Source organism: Phaseolus vulgaris, chromosome 8, assembly GCF_051622355.1.
Source record: "Phaseolus vulgaris cultivar YP4 chromosome 8, ASM5162235v1, whole genome shotgun sequence".
Classification (NCBI taxonomy): domain Eukaryota; kingdom Viridiplantae; phylum Streptophyta; class Magnoliopsida; order Fabales; family Fabaceae; genus Phaseolus; species Phaseolus vulgaris.
Window position 1 is genome coordinate 27,827,036 of NC_143505.1, and position 25,921 is coordinate 27,852,956.

Sequence of the window (25,921 nt, forward strand, 5' to 3'; positions counted from 1 at the left end):
TTCAAAACTTTGGAAAACAGCAAGCATGCAATCTAAAACACTTCAAACTTCGAAAACTCTTCTTTATTGGGTGGCCTCATTAAAAACCCTCCTTAGGGAAAAGAGTGCCCCCTTCCAACTGTTTTATCAGAGACATTGTAATATAACTTCGTGTTTGTCTTTACTTACAAAGTTCTTAACTGTAATATAACTTGAGGTGCGTGGCGTTCCAAGTGCGAGGAATCGCCCCTCCTTCCAGTGTCTCTAAGCGGTAGGCGCCGTTCCCGAGCGCCTCGGTTATTCTGAACGGTCCCGTCCACTTGGGCGACAGTTTATTCTCCATCTCGTACTGGTGGGCTTTCCTCATCACCAGGTCGCCTTCTCTAAACTGTCTCGGCATCACCTTCGAGTTATATCTTCGTTCAATCCTCCTCTTCACCGCCTCAGCTTTCAATCTCGCCTCTTCCCTGACCTCATCCAGTAGATCCAGGTTCAACCTTCTCTCCTCATTCGAGTCTTCCTCCACGAAGTTCTGGAATCTCGGCGAGCTCTCCTGGATCTCCACTGGAATCATTGCGTCACACCCATAGACCAAACTGAACGGGGTCTCATGGGTGCCTGACTGCTCGGTGGTGTGGTACGCCCAGACTATACGGGGTCCTCAGCCCAGCTTCCTTTGGCTTTCTCCAGCCTTCTCTTCAAACCTCTCAGCAGCACCCGATTGGCTGACTCTACTTGGCCATTCGTCTGAGGGTGCTCGACGGATGCAAACACTTGTTGAATTCCCACCCCTTCGCACATCTTCTTCAACAGGTGACTTGCAAACTGAGTCCCGTTGTCCGACACCAGGCGCTTGGGCACACCAAACCGGCACACAATGTTCTTCCATACGAAACCTTCGATCTTGTGTGCGGTGATCTGGGCCACTGGTTCTGCTTCGATCCACTTGGTGAAATATTCAATCGCCACCACCAAGTACTTCATCTGCCTGATCGCCAGCGGGAACGGTGCCAGGATGTCGATTCCCCATGTATGAAACGGCCAAGGGCTGTAGATCGACTTCAACTCCTCGGGAGGCGCCTTGTGCCAATCGGCGTGCTGTTGGCATTGTTTGCAACACTGCGCATACCTCTTGCAATCTTCTCTCATCGTTGGCCAGTAGTACCCTGCACGGAGAGTCCTTGCGGCCAGAGCTCGACCCCCGACGTGGCTTCCGCATATCCCTTCGTGGAGCTCTGCCATAATTCTCGTGCATTTCTCGCCGTGCACACATTCCAGGAGTGGGTGTGATGTGATTCCACTAGCCATATAGAGAATGATTCTTGACCTTCTTAGGAATCACCTTGAGTTGGACATTATAGAGGCACTTTTCTTAGAGTTGGATCATTTGTTCTAAGACAAGAACTCACCAAAAACTAGTACCAAATCCCAAACTCATTTGGATGAACCAATTTTAGTCAAATTGAACCAAAAAAGAAGAGAAACTAAAAGGAACAACAAAATTGAAATTAAAAGGCAAGAACAGAACATAGGTGCTGGAAAAACAGAAAAACCAAACCAAAAAAACTCAAGAACACAAGACAACATGAACAATTGAAAGAGAAGAAAGGAAGGAGAAGAGAGTGCTCATGAAGATGGAAGAATGTTGGATGATCTCGCCACTAGAAGTGTGGAATGCTCCTAGATAAGAGTGATGCCGCCACTTGAGGACTCCATTGATCCATTAAGATAAGACTAGAGAAGAAGGCTCCAAAAGCTCTCCAAAGTTCACTCAAAATTTGAGTAGAGTTTTCTTAGATTAATTCCAATCTGAATTTTACAAAGGAAGCACCTCTATTTATAGCCTAAGGTGCTGAAAAATAGGTGGGAAATTTCAAATAAACTCATTTGAAATTCCCACCAAAAACAAGTCACATGGGAGGTGTGACCTTTTTCTACTATGACACCTCCCAAAAACTACACCTACACCACTCTCCTAAGTCACATGGGTAATGTGACTTTATTTTACATTTTCACACTCCTTTATTTAATAACCACACCTCCTAAAACTATACAAGAGTATTTCAAAGCTTGGCCTTGCCCCTCATGGGATGGACTTGGGCTCTTTGGGCTTTGGCCTTCTTGGGCTTGGGCTTTGGGCTTGGGCCTCATCTTTATTTTATGTCTTCTTTTAATTTTGAGAAGACTAGAAGGAAGAACTTCAAATGTGAGGGTGGATGTCCTCTTCCTCCATTAATAAAAGCCTCCTTTATTTGATTCTCATCATACTCCTCGAGTTGGAGAGAATTCGTCCACGAATTCTGAATCCCTGCATATAACAAAGTCAGTTTAGTTTTACAATTAAAAGTGGAAGAAAAATGTAAACATGACTTAGCATTTGTAAATAATGGGATTTCAGAAAAGGAGGTTCTATAAATCGACCAAGTTGGAAAAATTTGTTTGGGAATGATGTGATGTTTTGGAAAAAGACCTCTTAAATGGTGACAACCATTAGGAGGTATGAACAAATCATCCCTAACATTTTTTAACCAAGATGGTGGTGAAATAGGAACCTTGGGTAATGAAAAAGATAAGGAAGGAAAACACCTTGGAGGTGAAAGGATAAGACCCATGTCAACTTGGCCTTCTTTGTCTTTTTCTTGTTTACTTGTGGTAGGTGGGTGAGTTAGGTCTTGTTTTACCTTGTTGATCTTTAAGATTTGCTTTTGTGGACAATGAAGAGCTATGTGCCCAAAACCTAAACATTTAAAACATTTGATATTTGAAGTTTTGGTAGGTGACTTAGGAGTAGAAAGATTTGTAGTAGAAACTTTGTTTGGAAACATGGTTTGTTTGGAAAAATTGGAAGGAGAAATTTTGTTTGCATCCTTCCTAGAAGAGTTGTAGAAATCATCATCATGAGTATTTTTGAAAGTTTTGTTCAAAAGATATGATTCTACCTTGATGGCTTTGCGAAACACGCTCTTTAAAGAAGAATATTCTTTTAATTCTACAAAATCTCTAATATCTCTTTTCAAACCACGTACAAACCATTTAATCTTTGACTCTTCATTAGCATGCATATTCATTTTAGTCAAAGTTGTTTCAAAATCTTTAAAGTATTCATCTACCATCCTATGTCCTTGAGGAAGCCTTTGGAACTTCAACAAGTGTTCCTTCCTAGAAGGAGGAACAAACCTCGCGCGCATACACTCTTTCAAAGCATTCCAAGAAACCACGGGAGGTTTCTTGCGATATATAATGTCCATTACAATTTTATGCCACCATTCTTTGGCATAGCCCAAAAAGGATAAAGAAACTAATCTAAGTTTTTGGTCATCTTGGACCTTATACACATGAAAATAATGGTCAACCTTAGTCTCCCATTCTAAATACACATTAGGATCACTATCACCATTAAAACTAGGGACTTTTTTACAAGCAATGTTGAACACTTGGTGATATCTTTGGTCACGGTTATAGCTCTCTTCATGAGAATGATGGTGATGCCTCCTTCTTCTATGTTCTTCTTCACCAAGGACTGAAGCTTTGGAAGGAGAATGCTGTTTGTAAGATGCACCACTTGAATAGCCAGCCATTTTGCAAATAAAAAACAGCAAACACACAAAAACAGCAAACAAGTTAAGAAACAAAATTAGCAAAAACAGTGAGCTTGGCAATGAAACTGCCGAAGTGAAATGAGGCTGAAAAAAGAGATCACTCTCAAAGAAATAATGTTCTTGCACCAATCTGATCTTGAGGCCTTGGAATCCTCAAATGAAATATGTCAAAGCAAGCACACCAATCTTAAGAGCAAACCACCACAAAACCAAAGAAACAATAAAGACAAACAAGAAAAGGTATAAGCAAGGAAAGGTAATTGCAAAAGGAATACTATATGTAAGACAAACTCAAAGAGTAAGAATGAAAGACAATCAAGAAAATAAAGAACTCAATGAGAAAAGTAGGCACACAAAAGAATACCTAAGGAAAAGCACTAGAGGAGATGAAGAAAACAAAAAAATTTAGCTACTGGAAATTTTTTTTTTTTTATGCAAACTGTGTTTGATATTCACTGATTTAAATGGAACGTTGTAGAGCGAACTGGATTGTGAAATTTATACCACAGAAACTTCAAGATGTTAACTCAATAATGGCACTGGAATCAATTAAAAACAGTAAGCCAATTGAGAGAAATAAATTTTTTTAAAATCGCTGCCAGATTACCGTATTTTTTTCGGCAGGAATGTACACTTTTTTTATTTTATTTATCATTTTTTGTGTACTTCATATTTTTGAATGATTCTTTTTTCTATTCTTTTCTAACACTTTGAATATCTCAAATCTAGAATTTCAGAATTTTACAGTACGTAAATCAGTTGCAATAAGGAAAAACAGTAAGCACTCTTTTCAGAAACAGAGGAATCCTAATAAGAATAAAAAACAGAATGATGAACTAGCAAAGACATAATAGAAAATGATGTATTGGAACTTGTATAGGTCTAGAATACAAGTATGAACTCAATTCTAAAAAGAAAATGCACAAAGGATCAACATCAATTCAGAAAATTATATGACACCAAAGCAAGAAACAATCAAAACAATAAAAGTACTACTAGAAGTAATGACATATATGGAATAACATGACTAAGACAAAACTTGACATGATTCAAAAATTAAAAGACACAACACAAATTGTAACAAGTGAAAGGAAGCTTAAGGTAAACTCTAGGAAGGATAATGCCATTCCAAAAGAGTAACCATACTCATAAGAATTATGAGTGCCATAAACCTTTCCACAAACACTTGGAGCAAAAGAAAAACAGCAAGAAAACTCAATTAAAATTCTAAAACAGAAACTTAAATTGCAAGAAATTAAAGAGCTCTTGAAATAAAGTGCACACAACTCAACAATTAACAAGAATGAACCTAAGACTCATGATACCACATGATGTGATTCCACTAGCCATATAGAGAATGATTCTTGACCTTCTTAGGAATCACCTTGAGTTGGACATTATAGAGGCACTTTTCTTAGAGTTGGATCATTTGTTCTAAGACAAGAACTCACCAAAAACTAGTACCAAATCCCAAACTCATTTGGATGAACCAATTTTAGTCAAATTGAACCAAAAAAGAAGAGAAACTAAAAGGAACAACAAAATTGAAATTAAAAGGCAAGAACAGAACATAGGTGCTGGAAAAACAGAAAAACCAAACCAAAAAAACTCAAGAACACAAGACAACATGAACAATTGAAAGAGAAGAAAGGAAGGAGAAGAGAGTGCTCATGAAGATGGAAGAATGTTGGATGATCTCGCCACTAGAAGTGTGGAATGCTCCTAGATAAGAGTGATGCCGCCACTTGAGGACTCCATTGATCCATTAAGATAAGACTAGAGAAGAAGGCTCCAAAAGCTCTCCAAAGTTCACTCAAAATTTGAGTAGAGTTTTCTTAGATTAATTCCAATCTGAATTTTACAAAGGAAGCACCTCTATTTATAGCCTAAGGTGCTGAAAAATAGGTGGGAAATTTCAAATAAACTCATTTGAAATTCCCACCAAAAACAAGTCACATGGGAGGTGTGACCTTTTTCTACTATGACACCTCCCAAAAACTACACCTACACCACTCTCCTAAGTCACATGGGTAATGTGACTTTATTTTACATTTTCACACTCCTTTATTTAATAACCACACCTCCTAAAACTATACAAGAGTATTTCAAAGCTTGGCCTTGCCCCTCATGGGATGGACTTGGGCTCTTTGGGCTTTGGCCTTCTTGGGCTTGGGCTTTGGGCTTGGGCCTCATCTTTATTTTATGTCTTCTTTTAATTTTGAGAAGACTAGAAGGAAGAACTTCAAATGTGAGGGTGGATGTCCTCTTCCTCCATTAATAAAAGCCTCCTTTATTTGATTCTCATCAGGGTGAGTGAACCCAAACCTGTACAACTCGCCATCAATCAATGTGAACTTGCTAGAATTCTTCTTTATCTTCCTAGCCTCTGTCAGATCCAGCGGGAGAAGGCCATCTATCAGGCACTGCTTGTACTGTGTTATCCAGGTGTCTGGCTCATGGGTAGCGCAGACCTGCGTCATGTTCACCCTCTCCCCCCGACATGCTCTTATTCTTGGCGACCTCAAGGTCTCTTGCGTCAGGGATCTGTGACTTCTCGCCGCTTTCTCCGTCGACTTGCTTATCTGAAGAACCAGGTGATCTGCTACAAATGCTCTCGGCGTTTTCAGAGTTTCTTGAATCACCGTCCTCTGCCTACCCCCCTTGCCTGAACTGGCGAGCTTAGCTAGCAAGTCAGCTCGGGCATTCTGCTCTCTGGGCACATGCACCACTTCAAAGGAGGCAAAGGAACTCTTCAACTCCTGTACATACTCCAGGTAAGCCGCCATTTGTGGATCCTTAGCCTGGAACTCGCCTGTTACTTGCCCCGTGACTAGCAGCGAGTCACTCTTTGCCATCAGCACCCTAGCTCCCATCTCTTTTGCCAGCAAGATCCCGGCGATCAGTACCTCATATTTTGCTTGATTGTTGTTGGCTTTGAAGGCAAACCTCAAAGATTGTTCGATCAGCACGCCGTTGGGTCCCTCCAAGATGACTCCAACACTGCTACCCTACTGGTTCGACGATCCATCCACTGAAAGCACCCAACGGAAGTCGTCCCCTTCAACTCGTGTCGCCTCAGACGAGAGCTCGACCACGAAATCTGCGAAGATTTGCCCCTTGATCGGGTCTCGGGGCTCATACTTAATATCAAACTCTGACAGCTCTACTGCCCACTTCACCATCCTTCCCGCAACGTCGGGCTTCTTCAAGACCTTCTGGATGGGCAGGTCAGTCATCACCAGGATCGTGAAGCTATGGAAATAGTGGCGCAACCTCCTCGCCGAAAATACCACAGCCAGCGCAGCCTTCTCCAGGGCCTGATATCTCGTTTCGGGACCCTGCAGCACCTTACTAACAAAATAAATAGGCTTTTGAGCCTGATCTTGATCCTGGGCGAGCACTGCACTCACCGCCCTCTCAGTTACAGCAAAATACAACCTGAGAGGGGTTCCCACCAGCGGTTTACACAAAACCGGCGGGCTCGCCAGATACTCCTTCAGCTTGACGAAGGCTTCCTCACACTCCTTCGTCCAGGCAAACTTGTTATTGCGCCTTAAACACTGGAAATAGGGATGGCCCTTCTCTCCGGTAGCTGACACGAAGCGAGATAGGGCGGCCATCCGACCTGTGAGCTGTTGCACTTCCTTCACAGTGGTCGGGCTTCTCATCGCCAAGATGGCGGCACACTTATCCGGGTTGGCCTCTATTCCTCTCTCAGTTAAGAGGAATCCCAGGAACTTTCCAGCCTCCACGCCAAAGATGCATTTCTCTGGATTCAGCTTCAACCTGAACTTGGCGATCGTCGTGAACAATTCCTCCAAGTCTGCAACGTGCTTGCTTTTCTCTGGCGAGGTCACGACCATGTCATCTACGTACGCTTGCACATTCCTTCCCAACATCGGTGCAAGTACTCGATCCATCAACCTCTAGTACGTGGCCCCCGCGTTCTTCAGCCCAAACGGCATCACCTTGTAGCAGTAGCACGATCTCTCGGTCATGAAGGCAGTCTTCTCTTCATCCATGGGATGCATCTTGATCTGATTATACCCCGAGAAGGCATCCAGGAAACTCAACAACTTGCCCCCTGCAGCACTATCCACCAAGGCATCTATGCTTGGTAAAGGATATGAGTCCTTTGGACAAGCCTTATTCAGATCGGTGAAATCGACGCACATGCACCATTTCCCATTACTCTTCTTCACCAGCACGACATTGGCCAGCCATTCAGGGTACTGGACCTCCCTGATATGGCCTGCAGCAAGGAGTTTCTGTGTTTCGTCTCTAATCGCCTGCCTCCTCTCCTCGTTGAACTTCCTTCTCCTCTGTCGCACTGGTCTCACCAAGCTGTCCATCGCCAAATGATGGCACAAGAAGTCGGGATCGATCCCGGGCATGTCCGAAGCGGACCATGCAAATGCATCCAGATGCCGTTCTATCACCTTAGCAATCTGGTCCTGGAGCTCGACCTCCAGGGATCTTCCCAGCTTGAAGATTTTTCCCCCGATCTCTCTCTCGAGCCACTACTCGACAGGTTTTGGCCTGGTCTCTCTGGCGATCATCACCCTGGCGATTCCCAGCTCTCTCGCTTCCTCAGGGCGATTCCTCGCCTCTTCTTCCTCCAGACCGGCGTTCCCCTCTCCCAGCTCAGCATCCAACATCTCCACGTCTCTTCCGGCGGTCTCTTCTATTACCGTCGATCTGGGCTTCACACCCGGAGGCGGGGTGGTCGTCACGTAACTCACCAATCTCTTGTTTTTCAGGCTATTCTCATAGCACTTCTTCGCTTCTTTCTGATCGGATTTGATGGTGATCACCACCCCCTCCATAGATGGCAACTTCACCTTCATGTGCCGAGTCGACGGTATAGCGCCTATTCTGTTGAGCGTGGGCCTTCCCAACAGAATGTTGTATGCTGAAGGGGCGTTTACGACAAGGTATTTGATTTTCTCCGTTCTCGAACCCGCCTCATCCGTAAACGTAGTCCTCAACTCTATGTACCCCCTGACCTCCACCTGGTCACCAGCGAAACCATACAAACACCCTCCATAGGGCCTTAGCTGGTCAAGGGGTAGCTCCAATTGCGTGAAAGTCGGCCAGAACATCACGTCTGCCGAGCTTCCTTGGTCCACCAGAACCCTGTGGACCTTTCTTCCTGCTGTGATCAGCGAGATGACTATGGGATCGTTGTCATGAGGTACAACGTCCCGAAGATCTTGCTTGGTGAACGTAATGTCCACTTCCGGCGAGTGGTCTTCAAACATATCCACCGTCATCACAGACCTTGCATACCTCTTCCTCTGTGATGCGGTGCATCCACCACCTGAGAAACCCCCTGTAATGGTGTGGATTTCCCCGTGCGTAGGCATCTCATGCTACTGAGCCTCTCCACCTGCTGGTTGGGAGCTCGACGCGCCCCCCGTCCTTCGATCCAGCAAATAGTCATTTAGGAACCCGCTCTTAACCAGATCGTCGAGCTGGTATCCTAAAGCCAAGCACGAATCCACAGTGTGGCCAAAGCCCTGGTGATACTCACACCAGGCGTCTGGCTTTGGTCCCAGCACCTTGTCGCCCACCTTCTCTGGCGCTTTCAACCTAGCGGATATATTGGGAATGGCGATCAGGTCCGCCAATCCCATGACAAACTTGTGCTTAGGCGGGCGATTGTATTCCCGGCGTGCTGGTTGCTGGCGCCCTTGGCCCCTGCCCTTGTTCTTCCTCGGATCATAAGGATGGCGAGTCCTCTGATCTCTTCTGGCCGCCACTGTCTCCAGCACCCTCTGTGGCTGGATCCTAGTCTGGGCACGTGGCCTAGCGGGAGCCACGCTTCCTCTCTTCTCGGCGACTTCACTTTTGTCGGCGATGTGGGTTACCGCAAGTCGCCTAACCTCAGCAAACGTTGCAGGGTGAGCCCTGATCAATGCCTCGCAGAAAGGTCCCGGCAGCACGCCCTTCTTGAATGCGTAGACCAGCATTTCTTCATCTTTGGCCGGCGATCTGACCATCTGCGCCCCGAAACGATTCAGGTAGTCCCTGAGGGACTCTCCCTGATACTGCCTTATATCAAAGAAATCATAAGACACCCTGGGCGGTGCCTTATTCACGATGTACTGCTCGACGAAAATCTTTGAAAACTGTTGGAAGTTGGTAATGTGACCGGTAGGCAGGCTCACAAACCATTCCAACGCCGTTCCCTGGAGTGTGCTCACGAACATCTTGCAGTACACGACGTCTGATCCTCCTGACAGCATCATCTGCGTATGGAACGTGGTGAGATGAGCCTCAGGATCCTCCACGCCGGTAAAAACAGCCTTAATTAGGCACAAACCTTCTATAGAAGCTAGCTAACCCATGAAAACTTCTTACTTCACTTACATTTTGTGGAGTTGGCCACTCGCGGATGGCTTTGATTTTCTCGGGATCTACATGCACCCCCTTTTTGTTTACTATAAAGCCTAAGAAGACTACACTATCTACACAAAAGGTACACTTATCCCTATTGGCAAAAAGACTATTTTTCCTAAGGACTAGAAGAACTTCCCTAAGGTGGCTTAGATGGTCTTCTAGGGTTTTACTATATACTAAGATATCATCAGAGTAAACTACTACATATTTACCTATACAATCCCTCAAGGTGTGATTCATAAGCCTCATGAATGTGCTTGGAGCGTTAGTAAGCCCAAAGGGCATCACCAACCACTCATATAATCCAAATTTGGTCTTAAAAGCGGTTTTCCACTCATCACCCTCCTTGATTCGAATTTGGTGATATCCACTTTTAAGGTCAATCTTGGAGAATAGAGTTGACCCATGCAATTCATCAAGCATATCATCAAGCCTCGGGATTGGATGCCTATACTTGATGGTGATGTTGTTGATTGCTCTACAATCACAACACATACGCCATTTTCCATCCTTTTTGGGCACCAACAAGACAGGTACAGCACAAGGGCTTAGGCTCTTTTGAACCCAACCCTTCTCCAACAAGTCTTGAACTTGTGATTCTATCTCCTTTGTTTCCTCGGGGTTGGTTCTATAAGCAGGCCTATTTGGTAGGCTTGCCCCCGGTATAAAGTCAATTTGATGTTCTATCCCCCTAAGAGGAGGAAGCCCAATGGGTCCTTCTTGGGAGAATAGATCTTCAAATTCACTCAAAAGGTTTTCTACTTGAGGAGGTAAAACCATGAGTTCACTACTTGTGGCAGTGCATGTAAGTGCTCCTTTACAAAAGACAAGGCTTGGTTGTTCAACAAGAAGCAAGTTTTCAAAAACATTTTCAAGAGGTTTTTCTTGTTGACCAACCTTGTGGGAAGGAACACTCTTCTCCCACGCCTTTCTATCCCTAAGGATTTTCTCTTTTTCTAGCTCTTTTTTTTTTTTGTTTTCCTCATCCCTCTTTTGTTTCATTTGTATTTGGTCTTTCACCACTTGAGAATGTGGTAAAGGACTAAGTACAAACTTCTTATACTTATGGGTGAAGGAAATCTCGTTAGTGAGACCATCATGCAAGGTTTTCTTATCAAATTGCCATGGTCTCCCTAATAAGATATGGCAAGCTTCCATAGGCACTACATCATATAAAACTTTGTCTTTGTAGTTCCCTATGGAAAACTTGATTTCCACTTGCTTGTCTACATGTAGTTCCCCATTTTCATTAGGCCATTGAAGTTTGTAAGGTTTTGGGTGAGGAACTACTTGTAGCTTAAGCTTTTCAACCATCCTAGCACTACAACAATTACAACTAGATCCACTATCCACAATGAGGGAACATATATTTTCTAAAACATTGCATCTTGTATGAAAGATGGTCTCCCTTTGTGTTTCCATGGATGTGCTAGGGTGATTGTTGAGGGTTCTCCTAATCATAAGCAATTCTTCCTCTAGTGGAGCTACCCTCTCATCCTCTCCCCCTTCCTCTCTCTCACTAGGCTCATCCTCGCCACTAGTGTACTCATCTACACCTTTAAGAAACAAAGTCCTTTGGTTTGGACATTGTGCTTGCACATGCCCTCTACCATAGCACTTAAAACATTTAACATCTTTAGCTCGGATGGGTGGGGTTGAGGTTTCTTTGGTGAAGGGCTTGGTAGGCTATTTTGGTTTTTCCTTGGATGTACTACCCTCCCTCCTAAACTCTATCTTGGGATAAAAGCTAGAATAGGGGCTCACCTTTTGACTTGAGGTTTTGCGCAAGTTTTGTTGCTCAACTTTAATGCAAAGTTGAACCAAATCATTCAAGTCTTGATAAGGTAAGAGCTCTACTCTATCTCTTATCTCAAGTGATAGGCCACTAAGGAACCTAGCTATGTTGGTTTCCTCCACTTCTCTAATGGAGGCTCTCATCATGTAGAGCTCCATTTTTTGCCTATACTCTTCCACACTCATGTTCTTTTGTTGGAGTCTTTGGAGCTTGTCCATCAACTCCCTATGGTAGTAGGAAGGTATATGTCGACGTCTTAGGGCTCCCCTAAGGTCATTCCAATATGTAATGGAAGGTTCCCTATGAAGACGTCTATCTCTTTCGAGAGAGGTCCACCAATACATGGCGTTCCCTTGGAAACTAAGGGTGGCTAAGGGTACTTTTCGTTCCTCACTTACCCTATGGCAAGCAAAGAGTTGCTCTACCTTCATCTCCCAATCTAGATATACTTCTACATTTTCTTTTCCATGAAAATGAGGTAGGTCTACTCTTGTTTCCCTTGGCACCTCTTGTTCCCTTTGCCTAGTTCTTCTAGGGGGTGGTTGGTAATAATCATTGATTCTACGGCTTCCCTCCCCTAGAGACTCAATACTTTGAGAATGGGATGCATGAGTTTTTTTTTTTTTTTTTGTGATTTTTGTGACTTCTCTTCTTGAGCTTTAGCCAACTCATTGATTTTGTTCTCATTCTCCAATTGTCTAAAAGATATCAATTGTACCGCTTGGGATACTTCTTTTAAAAGAGTTTTCAAAGATTTTACTTCACTTTCTATAGACTTTGGAGAGTGAGAAGAAGAAGACATGGCTAAAACTTTGTGTATATAGGTGTTTTACTTTGAGAAAGTTTAGGAAACTTAGAGGAGGTAGTTTTCCAGGTAAGGGAGGTGAGTCACAAAGGACTACTTAAGTACCAAGCCTTTTCCTTGCCAAAAACTATCCCCCAATATCTTCACACAAGACTTTCTCTTAGTGAAACACTTAGAACACAAATAAGTTGAGAAATAAATGCAAGAAAACAATGCAAGCTAACTATGCAATCAAAGCTAGTCGGTTTAGCACACAAATTAAACAAAAATAAACATGCAAAACGTAGTTATGAAAGCAAAAGAAAAGCAATTACAAACAAGTAACAATTACTAATCAAGAATGCTATACTATTCGGCCCTAGGTGAGGCTTCTTGGACACTTTGAGCCCTTGAAGACACACTCACCGTCTAAAACGTAATTAAAAGAGGTAATTAACAATAAACCAAGTTGCAAAGGAAAATAAGAAAACTCCCTTTGTTGTTCCTCCTTTTGGTTAGTGCACTTCTTTGTTGTCTTGATTGTTGATCTCCTAAGTGTTTGTAGTGTTTGTTTCAAGGAAGCTTGTTTCGGTTTTGGCTTTGTCTCCTCCTTAGAATGTTGGCTTTAATTCTCCAATTTCCAGCACCTATTCACAAGGGCTAAACCTTAAACCAAGTCAAATTCCATGCACATAAGCACCAAGGGAGAAATTAAATTCCAGCACCCAAAAAGAGAGGTCAAGGAACAAAAGCAAGAAACAAATTTAATTGAAAGAAAACAGTACCACCAAAAGGATTTATAATATGACAACTTAGAAAGAGATTCAAGAAATTAAAGCAAACAATTAAAGGTACTCAATAAAAGGTTGGCACACAAAAGAATTCCTAAAGAAAAGCACTAGATTAGATGACCAAATAAAAAAACAGCACCACTGGAAAATGTTGTGGGCCAGAAAACGTGTTTGTTCCCCGATTTATGCTGATCTGTATTTTTGGAATTTGGCTCTGAAATTTGTTATGCAAGATATTCAGGATCTTATCTAAAATCTGGCTTTGGATTCACTCAAAACGGATGCACCATTTTTTTCTAATAAATTTTGCAAAATTGGTGTTCGGTTAGGCCAGCTGGAGCGCTCAAGATTTGCACTCTGATTTTGTAAGATTTATCATTTTTTTTCTGTTGCTTCTTTTGACCTCATTCTTTTTTTGTCTTTTCTATAACACTTTAAACTTGCATTTTCCAGAAAATCAGAATTTTCCTATGGGTGGAAATATTTTTCTGGGTTAAAACAGCCAAAACAGAGAAGGTGTAAACAGGGGAATCCTGAAAACTGGAAACAAAAACAGCAAGATAACCAAACTTTAACACAATGGAATTGTAAGAACGGAAATTGTGTAAGAACTAAGACACAATTATGAACTCAAACTAAAAATAAAAAAGGCACCAAAGGATCAAAGAACAGCAGATTCAAACAATTTAAAAAGACCCAAAAGCAAGAAACAATCAAGCCAATAATAGGACTACTAAGAATTGTTGACAAATATGGATTCACATGACTTGACACAACATTTATAGATTCAGAAAATAAAGACTCAAAGCATAAAATGAAGCAAAATTAAGAAAGCAATAAGGACTCAAATTCCTAAAAGAAAAAAACAGCCACTCAATGGTGTAAGGAATCCTATCACAAGCTGCACAGAATTTGTTCAAGATCAATTGAACAATTGTGCTTTGGTTGGATCTTCCATAAGCACACCAAGAACAATTTAAAAAGTAAAAAAAAAACAGCAAGACAAGTATGGAATTTAAATGACAATATGAAATAAAGAAGAACTGAAAATTTAAAAGACCAAGCTACTCATCTTGAAGAACCAAAAGCTCATGATACCAAATGATGGCATTTTCATGTGTTCTTCTTGAATCAAAGTAGAAAAAAAGGTGCAGAAGCAATGGGTGAGATGATCAAGACCCTCCTAGGAGTTGTGTTGGCCTTGTAGGTGCATGATGAGTATGGTGTTTGAGTGGTTCGGCCAGCTCAAGGGAGAAGGTGAAAGGATTGAAGTTTAGAGCCTAGATTTCTAGGAGAAGTAAAGCTTGTGCACAAAAATGGCAGCATAACCTTACTCAATTAAACTTGAAAAATACAATGAGATAGCTTTCCTATTTATAAGCTATCTAGGACGTAAATGGTAAGCTAACTTCTAAGGAAAAGAAAACCAAAATTAAATCTAAATGCTAAGCCATGTGCCATGTGCAATGACCGGCCACACAACCCTAGTTTCTAGAATGTTTCCATCAAAAGTGCTTTCTACACTATCCTATCTACTAAGTACCCCTAATGGGCCTTTATGCAAACATATACAAAGCCTTCTCTCTTCCATCCGTGGCTTCATTTACTTGTGTTTGAGCATGTTTGGCCATTGATCTTGTAAGGGGGCCTAGACGGTCTAGCTCCATGGATAGCCTCCCTCCTTCACGTCCTAGACGCTCACCTTGGTCTTGGTCTAGACGCTCTCCTTGGCTTGGGCCTTGGCTTCCTTGGGTAGGTGTGCTTGGCCCTCCTCCATCAGAGCCAGTGGTCCAGATCACCGCACACAGGATCAAGAGCTTTGTATGGAAGAACATAGTGTGCCGGTTTGGTGTGCCTAAACGCCTGGTGTCAGACAATGGGACTCAGTTTGCAAGCCACCTCTTGAAAAAGTTGTGCGAAGAGGTGGGGATACAACAGGTGTTTGCATCCGTCGAGCACCCACAGACGAATGGCCAAGTGGAGTCTGCCAATCGGGTGTTGCTGAGAGGTTTAAAGAGAAGATTAGAGAAAGCTAAGGGATCGTGGGCTGAAGAGGTACCCCGCATAGTTTGGGCATACCATACCACTGAGCAGTCAGGAACCCACGAGACCCCCTTTAGTTTGGTTTATGGATGTGATGCGATGATTCCAGTTGAAATCCAGGAAAGCTCGCCGAGATTCCAGAACTTCGTGGCGGAAGACTCGAACGAAGAAAGAAGAATGAATCTGGATTTGCTGGATGAGGTCAGGGAGGAGGCGAGAGTGAAAGCCGAAGCAGTAAAGAGAAGAGTTGAGCGAAGGTACAACTCTAAGGTAATGTCAAGGCAGTTTAGAAGCGGCGATCTGGTGATGAGGAAGGCCCATCAGTATGAGATGCAGAACAAGTTATCGCCCAAGTGGGCGGGACCGTTCAGAATAACCGAGGCGCTCGAGAGTGGCGCCTACCGCTTGGAGACGTTAGAAGGAGGGGCGATTCCTCGCACTTAGAACGCCACACATCTCAAGTCGTATTACAGTTAAAGCCTTGTAAGTAAAGACGAATATGAAGAGATTTGAATAGTTTCTGTTAAAACAATTTCAAGGGGGCACTCTTTTTTCCCTAAGGAGGGTTTTTAATGAGGCCACCCAATAAAGAAGAGTTTTTCAAAGTTTAAAGCTTCTATGTTTGCATGCTTATGGCTTCGAGAGTTTTAGGAAAAAGGCCTTATTACTCGTATGTGATCTAGGGCAACAGTAAAATCGTATTGCATGCTCTCAGTTAAAAGTTTTAAAGTCCCCATCGTTTTCGGCGATCGGCGGCATTAGTTAAAAGTTTTAAAGACCTCGTCGTCTTTCGGCGATCGGAGGCACCAACAATAATTAAAGACCTCAACGCCCTCGCGCGTCTTGAGGCGAGAAAGAGATAAAGTCCTCCTCGACTTTGTGCGAGTGCAGGCGAGAACAGATTAAAGGACCTCTCTGCACCAGCAGATAGAGGCAAGATTAAAAGTCCTCAGTGCATCCAGGGGGGTGGAGATGTACACCCTGGGCAAGTTGAGGCACCAGATAAAGTCCTTCTCACCGAGTGAGTTCAGGCAGGATGAGCTGAAAAGTCAGGGGTGTTTGTGACCTTAAGTGGTGGGAAGGGAAGGAAAATGCCTTTCCCCCTTTAAGTGAAACATCGATATTGACCCAGTAAGACCAGATCATTGTTCTGAAACTCAGGGAGGTAGAGAAGGATCCGAAAGGCGCCTCTACCCCCAGATGAGGAAACAATGATCAGGTCATGAAAAGAAGAAAGGTAACATCGCCAGAACCTTATGGCGTGAAAGTTGAGACAGTGAAGGGGTTGTGTGGCGAGTACCAGATCAGAAGAGTTCCGGGCGATGACAGAAGTAGGGGGGATTTCACTTGGCAGATCAGGTAAACTGTATTTTAATACTAGTTTGAGTCAGAACCTGCTGCCTAGTAAGTGATTTTATGTTAAGATTTGTTGCCTTAAGTTCACAAGTTTTATTGAACGTCATCGCCGAAGAGTTGATAGTTGCTCAAGTTTACTTTGAGTTAACAGTTTGCCAAGTTTGTTATAAGGTTAAACAATTTGCTCGAGTTAAAAGCGGTACATGGAGGGTCAAGTTCAAGTATTGCTGAGTTCACGCAGTTGAGCAAGTTTCGCCAAACAAGGTATCACCTCTGACGATCGATGTCCTGATGAGCAAAGTGAAGTACGAAGAACGATGAGTGATGAGTTGTCGGTGGGTACGCTGCCCGAAGAACGATGACTGATGAGTTGTTGGTGGGTACGCTGCTTGAAGAACGATGACTGATCAGTCTTGCCTTGTCGGAGGAAACTTTTCCAAACAAATTCTTACACAACAAGCTAAGGCAGACAGACTACGCCTAGTCAGTCATCCAGTACAAAGCTATGCATAAGAACTGTTAAATACAAAGCTAAGGGAGTAGCTAGTCGTGATCAAGTAGAGGCCAAGATCAAAGAGTACAAGATCGCGCTAAACCTAAGCTAGCTAACAGTTAGTCGTGTGCATAAAGAAAGATGAAGCTCAAGAAAGTACAAGAGAAGAAGCTTATAGCTGAAACGAGTATGTATTCACACCCAGTTTTATACAAATTCCAAGTACAAAAAGTTGTGCAGAAGTATAAATTTACAAAAAAGAAAAAGAGCTCAAGGAGGAGGAATGAGCTTTCCATCCACCACCTCATGATAAATGCTGAACTGTGAGAGGTCCAAATCCGGAGAACGCATTGGATCTGCTCGAGCGCCAGCTCGAATCCGTCAGCAAGGGCTTCAGCACCCACGCTCATAAGGTCGGCATTCTCAGCTTCTAATTTTTGCTTTGAGGCCTCCGCAGCATTCTTCTCGGTGGTAAGGGCAACAATGGAAGAGGCAGCTTCTTCCAATTGGCCATTTGCCTCAGACAGCTTGCTCACCACCTCCTCAAGCTTCTTCTCCCCAGTAACGGCCGTCTCCCTGGTAGACTCGAGCTCCCCCACTAGTTGTGAGTTCAGTTGGCGTAGGGAGGAGGTCTCGGCCTCCAGGTGGATCACCTTGCTCCGCAGTTGCACCACCTCGCAGTCCAGAGAGTTGACGGCTTGCCCCATAAAGATCTCAGTCTTGATGGTCTCTTGGACCTGCACTAGGTACTCTCCCCTGGCTTTTTCCACCATACCCCTCATTAGATCTACGGACCCTTGTGATGTGATTCCACTAGCCATATAGAGAATGATTCTTGACATTCTTAGGAATCACCTTGAGCTGGACATTATAGAGGCACTTTTCTTAGAGTTGGATCATTGTTCTAAGACAAGAACTCACCAAAAACTAGTACCAAATCCCATACTCATTTGGATGCTCCACATATTGTCAAATTGAATCAACAAAGAGAGGTAAAATTAAAAGGACCGAACAAAAGTGAAATTAAAAGACAAGAACAGAACATAGGTGCTGGAAAAACAGAAAAAGCGAACCAAACAACTCAAGAACACAAGACAATATGAATAATTGAAAGAGAAGGAAGGAAGGAGAAGAGAATGCTCATGAAGATGGAAGGAGGATGGATGATCTCGCCACTAGAAGTGTGGAATGCTCCTAGATGAGAGTGATGCCGCCACTTGAGGACTCCATTGATCCATCAAGATAAGACTAGAGAAGAAGGCTCAAAGCTCTCCAAAGTTCACTCAAAATTTGAGTAGAGTTTTCTTAGATTAATTCCAATCTGAATTTTACAAAGAGAGCACCTCTATTTATAGCCTAAGGTGCTGAAAATGCAAGCTAAACAATTTCAAAATTCCCTCCTAAAACATTCTAGACCCGGCGCCTATTTGCAAAGCATTCACTTTGGCACCTCCTATTCTACTCCTACACCTATCTACTAATACACCCCCCCTCCTAAAGCTCCTAACTAAAGCCTAAAAGATGCTATAACAAAAGAGGTTTCTAATGTTTCCCTCTAAGCACCTTCAACTAAAGAAATTACAAAAAGAGAAAATAAATGTCCTCGCCACTAGAAGTGTGGTTGCTCCTAGATGAGAGTGTTGCCGCCACTTGAGGACACCATGGATCCTTCAAGATAAGACTAGAGAAGAAGGCTCAAAAGCTCTCAAATGCTCACTCCAATTTTGAGTATAGTTTCTTTAGATAAATTCCAATCTGAATTTTTACAAGGAGAGCACCTCTATTTATAGCCTAAGGTGCTGAAATGCAAGCAACACAAATTCAAAAATTCCCTCCTAAGAGACATCTAGAATCGGCGCCAAAACCCAAGCATGAGGAAGGTGTGACTCCTTCCTTCACTTTGGCACCTCCTATTCTACTTCTACACCTATCTACTAACACACACCCCCTAAGGCTCCTAACTTGTTCCGTCCGGTTGAGCGAGGCGTCTTCGTGCGCGACCTCAGCCGTCAGCTAGGGACTCCTTCCCACGGGTTACCTGTGGATTCCTGCAAAAAGAGGACAAAAGGGCGCCTTAGTGGCCGTTTGCACTCTGACGCTCAAGTCAGCCAGCAAGAAACACCAAAACTGGGCACCTCCGTATCTGAGCACTGCGTATGGCACTCTGAAGGTGGTAAAAAGAACTTTGTATTGTGTGTATATTCTTGTTTTGGCAAACCGTCTCCTCCTAGTCCCTTGTGCGTAACCTCAAGGCTCGAGCAAGCAATTAGAGTGTCTCTGGAAAATTTTCCAAAACGTCCAACCCCGTTCCCAACATTCTCCGCGCTATTTAAACTACCCAAGCATTTAAAGCGCCTTAAAGCGCTTTTAATCACAAACGTAACGTGCTCATTAAAGCGTTTAATTAGAAAACGTAGCGCATTTAAGACGTTGAAATGCTTGGGAGCCATTATAGTACCTAAACGCTCGAAACGGAAACTGTATTGAATGACTTAATTACCTGGCACCTGACTAAAGGGTGTTTCTATTCTGACCTGGCTGTCGTACACGTGGAGGACCTCACGACACCATGACCCCATCTGGGGGCGTTTTTGCCCAGCTGGGGACGTTTCTACGTGAGAGTCCTCCTGCCTGGGAGTGCTACTGCGCAAGGGGTGACTTTTTGGGTGCCAACTCATGCCCCCAATCATCTAGTCACTTACTTTGAGAGCTTATATGCCTTCCTCTCGTACCCTGCACCCGGCTACCCTGGGCGTGACCTTCCTCTTGAGTCGTATCTGTCCCAAAGGCGTCTCTGGGGCGGCAGGGGTACTTCACGAGTCAGGCTGCCCTACACTGGTGCTATCACTATGGCCTTGAAGCCACCTTTTCCTTCTCTTTATCACTGCCCCGGGTTATCGGGACCTGAGGCCTTCCCACGGCGTCGCTCCCTCCATGGTCTTTCCTACCCATGGGTATCGGGGAACCACACTGTGATTGCCTTGCTTTGGTAATGTTTGATCTGGCGACGCCCTGGTTGGGTGACACCTTCACCTAGGCGACGCCTCTTCTTGACGACGCTGGCACTTAGCGTCTCTTCACCTAGGCAACGCCTTGTGTTGACTTTGACCCCTGGTGTTGACTTTGACCTTGACTTAGTCAACGCCCGGGTACGGGACGGTACATAACTAAAGACTAAAAGATGCTTTAACAAAAGAGGTTTCTAATGTTTCCCTCTAAGCACCTTCAACTAAAGAAATTACAAAAAGAGAAAATAAATGTCCTCTAGCTCCTAAAGCTTTGAACATGCTTCTTGTAAGCCTTTGAGGTGGGCTTTGACCTCCATGGGCGTCCTCCATTTGTGCCTCTACCTCTTCTTGATCTTGTTGATTGGCCTCCATGTCCTCTTGAGCTTGATCTCCATCATACTCCCCGAGTTGGAGAGAATTCGACCACGAATTCTGGAGACCTACAGAAAAAGGAGTTAGATCGCTGACATTAAAAGTATGACTACCTAAGAATGTAGCAGGCATATCTAACTCATAAGCATTTTCATTAATCCTCTTGAGGACTTGGAAAGGTCCATCCCCTCGAGACATTAGTTTGGACTTCCTTTGAGTAGGAAAACGATCCTTCCTCAAGTGAAGCCAAACCCAATCGCCCTCATCAAACAACAATGCTTTTCTCCTTTTATTGGCAAGTTCAACATACTTGCCAACCTTCTTCTCAATTCTCTTCTTGATGTCTTTATGCAAAGTTTTCACAAAAGAAGCTTTTTCATCTCCATCTTTGCACAAGACATCTCCAAGAAGGGGAATAGGAAGAAGATCAAGAGGTGTTAGGGGATTAAACCCATAGACCACCTCAAAAGGAGAATGGGAGGTGGTAGAATTTACTACACGATTATATGCAAACTCAACGTGGGGTAGTAAATTCTCCCACACTCTAGGATTCCCCGAAATAAAACATCTCAATAGTTGTCCTAAAGTTCTATTCACCACCTCGGTTTGACCATCAGTTTGTGGGTGGCAAGTGGTAGAAAATAAAAGCTTAGTCCCAAGTTTGCCCTGATGGCATTTTCATGTGTTCTTCTCGAATCAAAGTAGTAATAAGTGATGCGGAAGCAATGGGTGAGTGAAACAAAGCCCTCCTAGGAGTTGTGTTGGCTTTGAAGGTGCATGAGGAGTGTGGTGTTTGAGTGGTTCGGCCAGCTCAAGGGAGAAAGGTGAAAGGATTGAAGTTTATAGCCTAGATTTCTAGGAGAAGTAAAGCTAGTGCACAAAAATGGCAGCATAACATTACTCAATTAAACTTGAAAATACAAGGTGTAGGCTCCTCCTTTTATAGGCTAAGGAGGACCATAATGCAACCCTAATGCTAGCCAAATGAAATGTAAATGTGAAGCACATGGGTGCACATGGCACATGGGTGCACAAATGAGCACATGGGGAGGGGTGTGTCTAGTTTTTATGCTCACCCCCTCCATGGGCTTTCTAGACCGGCCTTGGTAAATTTAGAGGTTTTTTTAGAAACTCTAAGTTTACCTAGGTTGGTGTTTTAGGTGCCAAAATTAATTCTAAGAAAATTACAAATAAAGTTCCTATGCTAATTTTGACAAGAAATTAAAGTCTACTCTACACTAGAGTTTATGGCATTTGAACATGTAAAAGAACGTCTTCTTGGATCCTCTTGGCCATAACTCTATGGTTGGCCCAAATCTACCCTTTGGTGGGCTTGCATGTGGGCTTGTGCTTGGGCCTCTTCCATCATCCCCTCCCTCTTGAAAAGGATTTGTCCTCAAATCCATTGCTTCTTCTTCTTCATGGCTAGGGGAATGGATGTGGCTGGATGGTGTCCATCATCTCCTCCTTCTTGAGAAGATCTATCCTCAGATCTACAGACTTGATCTCGGATAGCAACCTTTTGCTTCGCCAAAGCTTGTCCTCCTGGATCAAACGTCCACCTATAGAAATAATCAAATAAGGCATAGGTGTTAGTTTGCAAATTAATTTTACTAGGTTGCCATTTTTGTTTTTCTTTTGGTTTTGGCAACCTTGGACAAAGTTTCTCTTTTAATGGTTGTGTGTGGTCTCTAATCATCTTATGTATTTTAAAATGTTCATTTGTGGTTACTTTCTCTTTAGGCATAAATCCTATAGAAGATGGTAACAACTTAAAAGGAGAAAGATGATTGAACCCACACATAACTTTAAAAGTAGAAATATAAGTAGTTTTGTGAACTACTTTATGGTATGTTTGCTCACCTCTAGAGTTGTGTGTACACTTCATGATTATTCTAGGCATAGTAGAAAGAGCTAGATTTTCAAATATATTTTGACCATGCGTTTGAGGATGATAAGAATTTAAAGTGTGCAATTTAGTTGCAAGTTTTCCAAAGGAAATCCTCAAATCATGGTTTGCGTAATTTGGAACTCTATTCAACACTATGCTTGAAGATAAACCATGAAGATGTATCACTTCTCTAGAGAAGAGTTTATCCATAACCATGAAGATTGAATCACAACCTTTTGTTGTCCTAGGGAGTTTTAATATGAAATTTATATCTTCCCAAGGATCATTTGCAAAAGGTGAAGGAGTACAGAATTTATGAGACATTCCCTTGGGCGTAGTTTGAAAACAAGAATTGTACCTAAGGTAATGTCTTTGAACTTCTTTTCTCATGGGGGACAAAAGTTTTCCTTTTAAAAGCTCTAGAGTTTTATCAACTCTAATTTGTCCCATGAGTTCTCCTTCATGAAGACTTTTTCTCTTATGTGTAAGGATAGTCTCGTTGTGACAACCATTGTTTATAAGGATTTGTACACTTTGCAATGGTTGTCTCAATAAGACATGACAAGTTTCTTTAGGCACTACTTCACATAAAAAATTGTTTTTGTAGATGCTTATAAAAAACTTGACATTCACTTGGTGATATCCTAGCACATATGAGAAATAATCTATTTCATTTTTATCTATGCAAGCTTCTTTTAAAGACTCTTCTTTTTCACTTAGGCTTGCAAGTGTTCCTTTACAAAAGGTAAGGCTTTGAGGTTGTTCAACAAGACACATATTTTCAAAGGTATTTTTAAATCTTTGGTCTTGTTGAATGACCTTGTGGGAAGGAACACTCTTCTCCCACGCCTTTTGTTCTTCAAGGGTCTTCTCATGCTTTTCTTTTTCTTCTTTTTCTTTAGCTTCCCTTTCGACTTCCCCTCTCTTCTTTTGTGTTTTTCTTTCCTTTCTTTCTTTATGGGAAGCAAACAATTTTTCTACCCTCATTTCCCAATCTACGCATGCTTCTATATTTTCTTTTCCATGGAAATGGGGTTGGTCTACCCTAACCCCTCTTGGGTTTTCTTGTTCTTTTCTATCTCTTCTATGTCTTCTAGGGGGTGCTTGATAATAATCATTTACTCTAATGCTTCCCTCCCCAAAAGAATCATGATCTTTAAAGATATATGCATGAGAAGGTAATTTTTTTAGAATGTGAGACTTCTCATCCTTTGCTTTAGTCAAAACATTAAGTTTAGTCTCACTCTCCAATTGTCTATATGCAATTGATTGCACAGTTTGTGAAACTTCTTTCAAAAGAGTTTTTAAAGATTTTAATTCACTTCCAATAGACTTTGTAGAATGAGAAGAAGAAGACATGGCTAAAGTTTTTGTGTATATAAGTGTTTTACCTTAAGGAAATTTAGGAAAGTCAAAGAAGGTAGTTTTCCAGGTAAGGGAGGTGAGTCACAAAGGACTACTTAAATACCAAGCCTTTGCCTTAGCCAAAAACTATCCCTCAATGTCTTCACACAAAACTTTCTCTTAGTAAACCACTTAGAACACAATTAAGTTGAGAAATCAAATTTTCAATGAAAGAAAACAATGCAAGCTACTAATCAACAAAGCTAGTCGGTTTAGCACACAAATTAAACAAAATCAAACATGCAAAGCGTAGCTATGAAAGCAAAAGAAAAGGCAATTACAAACAAGTAACAATTACTAATCAAGAATGCTATACTATTCGGCCCTAGGTGAGGCTTCCTGGACACTTTGAGCCCTTGAAGACACACTCACCGTCTAAACGTAATTAACAAGGTAATTAACAATAAACCAAGTTGCAAAGGAAATAAGAGAACTCCCTTTGTTGATCCTCTTTTGGTTAGTGCACTTCCTTGTTGTCTTTGCTTGTTGATCTTCCAAGTGTTTGTAGTGTTTTCTCAAGAATGCTTGTTTCGGCTTTGGCCTTGTCTTCTCCTTAGAATGATGGCCTTTAATCCTCCAATTTCCAGCACCTAGCAAAGGGCTAAACCTTAACCAAATCAAGTTCCCATTCACATAAGCACCAAAGAAGAATTAAATTCCAGCACCCAAATTAGAGGTCAAGGAACAAAAGCAAGAAACAAATTTAATTGAAAGAAAACAGTACCACCAAAAGGATTTATAATATGACAACTTAGAAAGAGATTCAAGAAATTAAAGCAAACAATTAAAGGTACTCAATAAAAGGTTGGCACACCAAAAGAATTCCTAAAGAAAAGCACTAGATTAGATGACCAAATAAAAAAAAAACAGCACCACTGGAAAATGTTGTGGGCCAGAAAACGTGTTTGTTCCCCGATTTATGCTGATATGTATTTTTGGAATATGGCTCTGAAATTTGTTATGCAAGATATTCAGGATCTTATCTAAAATCTGGCTTTGGATTCACTCAAAACGGATGCACCATTTTTTTTTAATAAATTTTTCAAAATTGGTGTTCGGTTAGGCCAGCTGGAGCGCTCAAGATTTGCACTCTGATTTTGTAAGATTTATCATTTTTTTTCTGTTGCTTCTTTTGACCTAATTCTTTTTTTGTCTTTTCTATAACACTTTAAACTTGCATTTTCCAGAAAAATCAGAATTTTCCTATGGGTGGAAATATTTTTCTGGGTTAAAACAGCCAAAACAGAGAAGGTGTAAACAGGGGAATCCTGGAAAACTGGAAAAAACAACAAGATAACCAAAATTTAACACAATGGAATTGTAAGAACGGAAATTGTGTAAGAACTAAGACACAATTATGAACTCAAACTAAAAATAAAAAGGCACCAAAGGATCAAAGAACAGCAGATTCAAGCAAATAAAGAGACCCAAAATCAAGAAACAATTAAGCCAAATAGAAGGACTACTATGAATTGTTGACAATATGGATGAACATGACTTGACAAAACATGTATAGATTCAGAAAATTAAAGACTCAAAGCATAATATGAACCAAAATAATGAAAGCAATAAAGACTCAAAGCCTAAAAGAAAATAGCAACACAAAGGTGTATGGAATCCTATCACAAATTGCACAAGAACTTGTTCAAGATCAAATGAACAAGAGTGCTTCGGTTGGATCTTCCACAAAGCACACCAAGAACAAATTAAAAAGTAAAAAACAGCAAGACAAGTAAGGAAAGTAAATGACAATATGAAATAAAGAAGAACTAAAATTTAAAAGACAAGGAGCTACTCATCTTGAAGAACCAAAGCTCTGATACCAAATGATGGCATTTTCATGTGTTCTTCTCGAATCAAAGTAGTAATAAGTGATGCGGAAGCAATGGGTGAGTGAAACAAAGCCCTCCTAGGAGTTGTGTTGGCTTTGAAGGTGCATGAGGAGTGTGGTGTTTGAGTGGTTCGGCCAGCTCAAGGGAGAAAGGTGAAAGGATTGAAGTTTAT